At 36.4% G+C, this 10614-nt stretch overlaps 1 non-coding gene across 1 annotated transcript; it reads right to left on the bottom strand.

The window, feature by feature from the left end:
• Window positions 1–1387: 1387 nt before the first annotated feature.
• Window positions 1388–1460, bottom strand: TRNAR-UCU (transfer RNA arginine (anticodon UCU)). Its single transcript has one exon. It is a non-coding gene; the product is annotated as a tRNA-Arg (tRNA).
• Between the last annotated feature and the right edge of the window lie 9154 nt (window positions 1461–10614).

Below are 10614 nucleotides of genomic sequence, written 5' to 3'. Positions count from 1 at the left end.
GTTCCTCACGCAAGCGGTAAAATTCACCCTTAAAAGCGATTGAATATGGCCGGCGTGTCTTTTTGAAGGCTGGTACACCCTCTGATTTTAGGGTGATTGGATTTTAGATGTTATTAAGCTAGTTGTGCTGGTGATGTTTACTTACTTGTGGAACCTTACCTACTAGTCTGAGATTGTAGGAAGTCCTTATTACATGGCTCTGAGGTGCTTAGTTCAAGGTCATCGTGGCCAAACTCTTCGACCTACCTTGCACACCATCCCCCAACTTCTGAGAGCCCATCGTTGACTATTGAGAGACATCCTTTGGTCTCACCACCACCAAGGAGCTTTAGAAAGAGAAAGAAATGCTGGCCAATTGCACCTATGTTTGAATGTCTCTCTATTGGATGTGGACTGAGAGAGGGAGAGGGTACATCTAGAGAGAGAGAGAGAGAGAGAGAGAGAGAGAGAGAGGGAGGGAGGGAGAGGGTGCATCTAGAGAGAGAGAGAGATGGGTAGCAAAAATGAATTTTTTGTATATGTATGCAAAGTGTTCTACAACACCTTACATGTTAAACAAGTTGTGATACTACCAAAAAAAATATGTTGACACAAAATTGAAAGTGGTAGTTTACGGTGAAATGTCTCGTCAAAGTATATTCTTTTTGGTGAAACAAACCTTCTTGTTTAATTAAGTGTTAAGACAAAGTTAACCCACATCTTATTTTCATTACTGCTATTGCCGTTGCTTTAATTTTTTTCCTTGGGTTCTTCATAATGTGTCTTGGAAGGTGGCAATGTCGCCTGGGCTTAGCAAGCCCAAAAGAGGGGTGGTGGTTGTGGCTTATCAATAGCTTTACGCTGTACAATTCAAATGATTTTATATTTTCACAAACAAGTTGTGATACTACCAAAAAAATATGTTGACACAAAATTGAAAGTGGTAGTGTAAGGTGAAATGTCCCATCAAAGTATATTCTTTTTTATGAAACAAACCTTCTTGCTTAAGTGTTAAGACAAAGTTAACCTAAGTCTTATTTTCATTACTACTACTCCCGTTTGTTTAATTTTTTTTCTAGGTTCTGCATAATCTATCTTAGAAGAGGTGGCAGCGCATCTTGGGCTTAGCAAGTCCAAAAGAGTGGTGTATAAATATAGATATAAGCATCCTACACCTAGCTAACTAGATCCAGTCTAAGCTTTAATACTAATAAAAAAATCAGTAAAGGATTCATGGATGACTAAGAAAAACAATTAACACTAAGCACCTGCACATGCCTTTCTAGAGAAAGATTACGTAGGAATTTTGGGTTTTTTAATTGTGCATTGTTTTATTGTGAAAAAACTTGAAAACTTTATTGTTTTTGTGCAAACAAAGATAGGAAAAAGAGACAATGTTGAAGACCGACACGCCCGGTGGGACTCGAACCCACAATCCCTTGATTAGAAGTCAAGTGCCTTATCCATTAGGCCACGGGCGCTTCTCGCCTGCGATTATGATATTTAAAATTATAAACGTTGATATTTATTAACGCACTTGGTTATTAATTTTCTCTTTCGTCTTAAAATTTTCCAGTACATATAAGAGAACCTAAGTCGACAAATCAGAACCCTCATATGAGTGGCGGTGTGTTAGTAATTCAGCTGCCCTGTCGACCCAGTTTTTTTCCCACAAACGTTAATGATATTCTTTAAGAAAGAAATATGCTAAAACGAGTAAAAAAGGTAGGTATTGGTAGCAGAGATTGTGTGCAAAATTTGAAGAAAGAAATTTCAAATAGAAATTGGACATAAAAACAACTAATAATTCACAAAGAGGCCGCCTTTTATACGATTGATATGTTTTTAAATCTGAAATTATCATTTTGTTTTGAATAACCACTTGCATTGGACACACACACACACACACACACAAAACTCGTTTCTTAGATCATAGTAAAAGGCATAAGATTATGCTTTAAACGAGCTTCAAGACTAGAGTACAAACATAAAAGTGATTGTTAGACAAACAAATTGTGGACAATACTTGCATACGAACAAGCATGTTATGGACACGAAAAAAGTGTAAGAACTAAATCAAAGAGCCATAGCTATGAAGGTACTGTATTTGTTGTAGAATTCACGATTGAATGACTCAAGGATGTTCTTACATAGGGTAAGGGGCCATATAAGAGACCACCACCACAAAAGGTAAATGAGGCTTTAAATCTATTTGCAAGACTTTGTCTCTAATTTGGATATTTTTTAACATTGGGTGCTTGTTCTAGTGGTTAAAGGGGGGTGGCTGGTAACTTGGACGTATTAGGTTCAATCCCCGGCTAGACACTCGAATGTTACCTTGCCCTCACTTTGTAGAGGATACGAGGGGTCCTCATGGAGTATGTTGCTCTCTTCTAGTAGTCGTCAAATTTAAAATAATTTGGATATTTTTTCCACATTTGTAAAGTGGCTTTGTCTCTAATTCTGATATTTTTTTTTCACATTTGAAAAGTGACTTTTCAAAGTGATGAAAGCCACCTCACCTTGATTCCAAGCATATCAAGCTTTGCGATTTGGTGTTTTGTTGCTCTTTAATGGGGAAGAAAGCGGGGCTATCTATACTTCTATTATGTTACATAGGCTGAGAGAGAGAGAGAGAGAGAGAGAGAGAGAGAGAGAGAGATTCATGCAATATAGCCCCATGTTAGGATCCTTCATGCCCGAATATAGAGCATAACTAAGAGAGATTGCATCAGGTTGACAACTCTTAGGCAAAGAAGAGAGACTACATCAAGTTGTGACTCGTAGGCAAAGAAAGGGTAAGCATTAATCATCACGTAGGAGTTGGTTTGAGAGAGAAAATCTAGCATTGGTTTCATGATAGGGTTGGCTATGGAGATGCTGAAGGCACTTGTTGAAGAGAGGAAGAGAGTGAGGGCTAGAGATCTTTATTTGACCTTGACCTCCTAGACTTCACCTTCTTGATGCCCTACTTCGTTATTAGCTCCACCACATCCTTGTGGGTGATGGCAAGTTGTTAGCCATTTCACACCTACTGAAGCTCCATATAGAATTGCAAACACATGTTGCTTTAAATGGTTTCACATAAATATCAATGTGCCAAATAATCTACTTACCTACCCACAAGGAGGATAGAGTAGGTGAACAACATGGCAATGTAGAGCTGATGTGCTGCACTTTTGGTTGCTACATGCAAGCTTGAGTGAAAAGCCCCACACATAAAACAGAGCTACTCGCACTTAGCCCTCTCACACCCTTTTTTGTTTCTAAATGTATGTAGTTGGGCAAGAGGGTCTATCGCAATTCACTTCCCTATTGAAGAGTGGGTGTATATATATATATATATATATATATATATATATATATATATATATATATATATATATATATATATATATATATATACTAGTACTCAACCCGCATGTTACTGCGGTATTATGTAAAAGACAAAGAAATGAAATGCAAGAATGGAAGCCGGAATACAAAGGGTCAAATCGAAGGGATTTTTTCCTCTAATTTTTTAGAAATCCAGGATTTCTCTTTTCTCTCCTCTCCTTGTGTCTTGGTTATCCATGGTTAATATGTTATCTATATATATATATTTATATATAGATAGATACATAGATAGATAGATAGATAGAGAGAGAGAGAGAGAGAGAGAGAGAGAGAGAAGAAGAAGAAGAAGAAGAAGAAGAAGAAGAAGAAGAAGAAGCTCTTTTAATGTCGTAGGAACAATCGCAAGAGACCAAATATGATCTATCTGACGGGAGTGAGATTCAAACACAAGACATGTTAAATAACAACTCCATGAGCTAACTAATCTACCACACATTGGATGATAGGAAGCTTAGCCCATTTTGTTTATTTACCCACACACCCGTTTGAAGAAGCTCTTTTAATGTCGTAGGAACAATCCCAAGAGACCAAATATGATCTATCCGACGGGAGTGAGACGAGAGAGAGAGAGAGAGAGAGAGAGAGAGAGAGAGAGAGAGAGAGAGAGAATATAGTAGAATTAGTTTTAAATAAAATATTTTTAATTTTTTAAATAAAAAATTAAAAAAGCCTGTTTTAAGCGAGAGGAGAAGAGAGAGAGTGTAAGATTCCTCCCTCCAGCTTTTGATGATGTAAAGATGTAAGAACCTCCCCTTCAAACTCTTGTAATCATTCCCCCTTCAGAAATGGAAAAAGATCTTGTTTAACCCTGTTTTGGTCTAGAGAGAGAAAATATTCTAGAGAGAGATAACAAAAAATTAAAATATTTTTGGATAATTATTTTCTTCCAGTCAATAGGAAGAGATCCCCTGAAATAGAATTTTAATCAGAAATTCCTAAGTTGCATTAGATTTGGACGGTGGGTGAACCAAGGAGTCCCCTAGTTCAAAGTTCTAAGCCTTATTAAATTATTTTGAATTTAAAAATTTCATATCCTTATTCATTAAGGTTGGAAAATAAAAATAAAATAAAAATGAAAAAATTTAGAATTATCCACAAGAAAATAATAAAGAAAGGCTCAAATAATAAAGAAAGGCTCACATGAGGTGAAGGTTCCTTAATTATGAGTTTTCAGATATTTTAGGAGACTTTGGGAGGCTTTGTGACACCTCATGAGAGGGAAAACCCCTCATCAAGGAGGCACCTAGAAATCGCATCAAGGAGGTATTTTTTAATTCAAAAATATCATAAAGTGGCTAGATATTTCATCTCTTATCTCTCCTCTTCCAGACTAGATCAAAAAGTGGGCAAAACTAGTCTAAAACTTGTCCAAATTGGATCAAATTGAAGTTGGAAGCCTCTAGATCCCAGTTGGGCTTGGTTGGTGGCCTCCATTACCTATAAATAGACTCCCATTCCTTCGTATTTTCATCTTAGAGTAATTCCATGCTAGTGTAATTTTCATTTTAGTGTATTTTCATCTTCCCTCTTCCTTGCCTCTCCATTGTGAAGCTTTGGTGCTTCACTAAACCTCTTCTTCTCTTGAAGATTACCCTTTTCTCTTGGAAAGCCTCTTCTTTGAAGGCTACACAACTTTTGCAAGGTAAAGAATCAAGCAAACCAAGGGTAAACCTAAAACAATGAAGTTTATTCTCTCTTTTTTATGTTAATCTTCTTCCTAACCTCCCTCATGCTTGGAAGCATTTTATTTTATGGGTTTCCTCTTAAAACCATGCTTTTCTTGATTTATGTTATTGTTTAGATGAATTAATGTTTATGTTTATGCTTAGACTTATGCATAAACTAATTTTTATATTAAAAGTGAATTTTTGAGTATTATCATTTCATAGAAAATGTGGGAAAGGTATGGCAAAAATTTTATCATTAGAAAATGAACTTATGCAAAAATAATTTTTATATTAAAAGTAGAATTTTAAGTATTATCATTTCATAGAAAATGCGAGAAAACTATGAAAAAAATTTTATTATTAGAATATGAGTTTATGCATAAATTAAATTTTATATTAAAGTGTAATTTTGAGCATTCTCATTTCATAGAAAATGTGGAAAAGCTATGGCAAAATTCTTATCATTAAAAAATAAATTTATGCATAAAATAATTTATGCTAAAAGTGGAGTTTTGAGCATCATTCATTTACCAGAAAAATAAAGAAGGTTATGTATAAATTTTTCTAGATTCATTCAATTTATGAGAATTATGGAAAAGAATATGAATATAATTCATTTAGAAAAAAATGAATTAGTATGTGTGCATAAATATTTTATCCTGGAAGAGGAATTATGGGTATAATTAATTTTATAAATCCCATAAGGATGTATGCATATATCTTTTATTCAAAAAAGAGGAATACTGAGCATATTTCATTTTGGAAAAATTGAGATAAGAACGTGAAAATATTCATAGGAATGCATCGAGAAAACATGGATAAATTTTTAATCAAAAAGAGGAATCTCAAACATAATTAACTTTTGGAATTATGAAGTATATGTCTAGATTCTCGAGAAATAGAATCTTAAGTACACTTTGAACGAAAAAAAGATTTCCCAGAAAAAAGACTAGAAACATGCTTAGTTGGATGAATGTAAATACTTGACTGATTTATTCCTAGATTCCCTGGGAAAGGAATTTGGAATTCTTGAAAGAATCGAGGATCCAAAAGTGAATGGAAATTTAGACTTTATTGAATTGAGTCGAGAAAAAGTTGTCTTTAACTAAGCCAAGTAATGGCCGAGACTTAGAAGTTCTGTCAGTATAAAAAGTAGAGTAACTGTACTGTTAACCTGGTTGATTGTGGAACAAAAATTTTGATAACTGTACTGTTAACCTGGTTGATTGTGGAACAAAAATTTTGATAACTAAATCAAGGAAAGTTGATAATCAAACCTGATTCGCTCAAAGCGAAAAGAGACCATCTTGTTTGTAGAAATTGGAGTGATGTGGATTGATGAGAATTGATGAGGATTGATGTGAATGAATGTAGAATGATGTGAATGAATGTGGGATGATATAAATGAATGAGGAAATGATGTGAATGAATGTGGAAATAATGTGGGATGATGTGAATTGATGTGGAATGATGTGGGATGATGTGAATGAATGTGAAAATGATGTGGGATGGTGTGAATGAATGTGGAATGATGTGAGATGATGTGAATGAATGTGGAAATAATGTGGGATGATGTGAATTGATGTGGAATGATGTGAAAAAATGTGGAATAATGAGAAATGATGTGGAATGATATGGAATGATGAGAAATGATGTAGAATGATGTAGAATGATGAGAAATGATGAGGAATGATGTGGAATGATATGGAAAGATAGGAATTTCGTTTAGAAACTGTATTTGTATATGAAACCTGTTTTGTTAAAGATTGTTTTACGTCAAGAATAGTGGGGAAGCATTTTGACTATCTTATGGAATGAGGTCGTGGGGACCTAAGTGAAAAATGTTGCAACAGCTGCTGACGGAGAGTCAAAGAAGGACATCTCACGTGGCAAGGTCGGCCGAGGTCTTGACCAGCCTCGGTTCAGTTAAAATGGTCAGCTTCCGGTACGATGGATGAGGGGCCAAGGAACTGGCCTATAAGTGAAGCGCTAGGTCACATGCGAAGGAGCCTAGAGGGTGCTGACCATACGGTGCTCAGGCCAAGATTCCCATGCGTACGTCGAGGAAGAAAACAATGAGTTGGAGTTGTTTTTCGAACACGAGCATGGATCTGGTTGATTGGCCTTGCTGGTCTTCAACGGATGAGTTCATGGCTCTTTTTGATAAATGGATCTTGTTGGTTGATCTAGCTGATCTTCAATGGAGAGTCCATATGGATTTTATGGAAAAATCTCGATTATATTCCTGGGTACTATGAGCTATGAACTATTGAAAAGGCCCCTGAGTGAAGTACTAGGTGAGCCTAGAGGGACTGACCAGGTGGTGAGCATTCTGGTTGCCAATGATACCATAGGTACATCGAGGAAGGAATGACTGGAAATTAGATTTTATGATTGGAAAGTGGAAAAGTTAGAAATTGTACTTTGGAACTGGAATACTGAGGATTATGATGGAAACACTGTGGTTTTATTGCAATTCTGTTTGGAAATAGTTGGGTCTAAGAAAAGGCAATTTCATATTGGATGCGTAAGTGGTGTGCCTATTTAATTTTTGTATGAGAGCCGGCTAGGGGGCCTGGGAACTCTTTTCCCTGGTACCCGGGAAAAAACATAACCAAATTTTTATAATGGATCCCATCAATACAGTGGTTGGGCGGTTGGCTAACCCATGGGATTGGATGGGGTTAGGCTGGATCGATGGATTCCTATAATAAAATTCAATTCTGTTCAAGCAATGATAGTTGAAGTAAGTCATAGGATAATCCTTGTTCTATGGAAAAGAATCAACGGTTGTGCCTCTATTGATGGAGAAACAAGCGTTGGTCTCTGTGAACCAAGTGCGAGTTTCCCCTTTTATTTGGCCATGTGACCCACGGGTTCGGTCGAAATACAAAGGATAGTTAAGGCCCTTGACTATGTTAGAAGATTTCCCTGGAGAAATCGCCTATGCTTTCTGGGCAAGGGAAGTTTTTTCCGGGCTCGATTTTGGAAGAATCAAGGGATTAGTCTCTTGTCCGCACATTCGTGGGTGAGGCCTCGAGTGGGAAGCTTTGCCCTTCGCGTGAGGTTGCTACTTCTGCTGTGCTAGCTCTCCAGAGTTCGATGCGTAGAGAGGGCAGGGATCTCACAGAGAGAAAAAGTAGAATAAGATTTTTAATAATGTTTTTTGTTTTAGAGTATAAAATTAGTTTTTTTTTGTTTTAGAGTATAAAATTAGTTTTTTTAATGGAAAATGTTTTGTTTTGCGTTTTTTGTTGCCAAAGAGAGAGATGCTCCATTTATTGACCTCCTGTCCCTCACTCACTGCACTAAGTACACCACGTGATACCATCTTTCAATGTATTTCTAGAGCCTGTTGGAGAAAGAGAGACTAGCATTAGTTTTTTTAATGTTTTTTATTTTTGTTTTAAATGGAAAAAAGAAAGCTTTTTTTTGGGGGGGGGGGAATGAGAGGAGAAGGAAGAGGGAGAGAAAGTTCTCCCTTTATTTAAATGGTTTGAAAGATTTAGGGTGTAGAAAATAAAAATTTGAGTGGAAATTTTTAGTTGAATTTAAGTATAAATATTTTATTCTATATATCTTATTTATATAGAATAAATAAGATATATAAATATTTTATTCTATATATCTTATTTAGGGTGTAGAAAATAAAAATTTGAGTGGAAATTTTTAGTTGAATTAAGTATAAATATTTTATTCTATATATCTTATTTATAAATTTAATCATCAACACTCGAAGCTCGCGCCATCAGCTTCCAACTTCCACGGCCCTCTTCACGTCAGTCCAATGTTCGCACTCCAAAACTCTTCCCTTTGCATGTGAGTGTGCATGAGACCAAAGACCCCCCCTGCATGCAAGTGATCTCCCAAGGGCCCATGCCAGGTGTCTTTTTTTTTTTTTGCAGTGCAAGCCCTTGTTAGCTTTATTTTATTGAATTTTGACTTACATTTTCTTTATTTTATTGTATTTCGATTTGCATTTTGAGATACAGGCGCTTGTTAGCTCTAAGCATGAATGGCATTGAATCCCCTTGAGTTAGGTGTTGTTTGTTTGTGACACGTGAGGAGTAGAAAGTTAAGATTTTTTTTAATTATAAGCCTTATATTAGGCTGAATTGATATAATGACCTTGTTGTGGTGCCTTGTTTTCATGTTTTTTAATAGAAAATATAGGAGGGATATGAAGTGCTTAAAACGAAGTCTTGCAAGGGTATGATGTGATGTGTTGAGTGTATAGGAATGAGAGAGAAGCTATCTAATCATCTTTAATATTTTATTTGAGACTTGCCATGTGCCACATGGTGTGTTGAGCCTATGGGAATGAGAGAGAGAGAGAGTGAGAGAGAGAGAGAGAGAGAGAGAGAGAGAGAGAGAGAGAGAAAGGGAGAGAGAGAGTGCTATCTAATCATCTTTAGTGGAAGAAGAAAGAGCCGTGTGTCAAGCAGGAGAAGGGAACTCATTGCCATGTGCGCATAATTAATTCTTCTCCCCCCCCTCAACGCTCCACTCGCCACACCAATTACACTAGACGACACCATCTTTCAATGTATTTCTAGGGTGTGCTATCTATATATATATATATATATATAGAGAGAGAGAGAGAGAGAGAGAGAGAGAGAGAGAGAGTAGAATGATATTTTTTGTTTTTTTTAAAATGGATTAAAGAAAGTCTTTATGGGGGAAAATGAGAGGATGAGAGAGAGAGAGAGAGAGAGAGAGAGAGAGAGAGAGAGAGAGAGAGAGAGAGAGAGAGCGAGAAAAAGTTCTCCCTTTATTTAAATGGTTTGAAATGTTTAGGGTGTTCAAGGTAAACCTAGTATTTATGTCAGAATACCAAAAGTACATTTTAGGTCACATGACACTTACGCTTTATGGTAGGCCATTACAAAGATCTAGACATGGTCTAAATCTACGTGCCTAAACCATGGACAGATATCCATGTAGGAATCTTCCTCTAAAACCAGAAGCGGGGATATAAGAGAATCCAAAATATATACCCTGCGCCAAGCATCCCGTGTTGGCAGATTTGATAAAACCAGATTGCACAGATAATTAACATCGTATAACTTCGAGAAAGAATAATACTTTAAATTAATTTTTATGGCATGGAACATAAAAACCCTTAAAACAGTCTGCATAACTCTATCGTTGACCTCCTTGTGCATTCTGGATAACACCTCAATCTCTTTCACCTCAAAAGGGAAGTATTGAAGAGTGTCTTGCACCACCGAAAACCTCATAAAGAAGGAGGGAAAAAATAACTCAAATCTTGGACATTAGAACTATGCAATTCTCTAAATTCAGCTTCTCTCCTTGCCCTTTCAATTCTCTCCATATATCAGCCTCCCTATTTTTGACTTCGTCGTTATTCCCTTAGTCTCTTCAGTGGTAGTACTACGTCCTATTGAGATGTCAAGCTCAACATGAGTGATACTCACGAGGCGCCTGCATGACCATTCGACATTTATATCACTGGCGGGTTTGGTAGCTAGTACTAACATATCTTCACCAGAGATTCTACAGTTGGACTACATCGACTAGTCCACATCTACCCACTCCACTTAGTGTGTTC

The sequence above is a fragment of the Cibotium barometz genome, chromosome 55 (assembly GCF_041138505.1).
Source record: "Cibotium barometz isolate CiBa-2024 chromosome 55, ASM4113850v1, whole genome shotgun sequence".
Lineage (NCBI taxonomy): Eukaryota > Viridiplantae > Streptophyta > Polypodiopsida > Cyatheales > Cibotiaceae > Cibotium > Cibotium barometz.
This window is presented reverse-complemented; position numbering and strand designations above follow the sequence as displayed.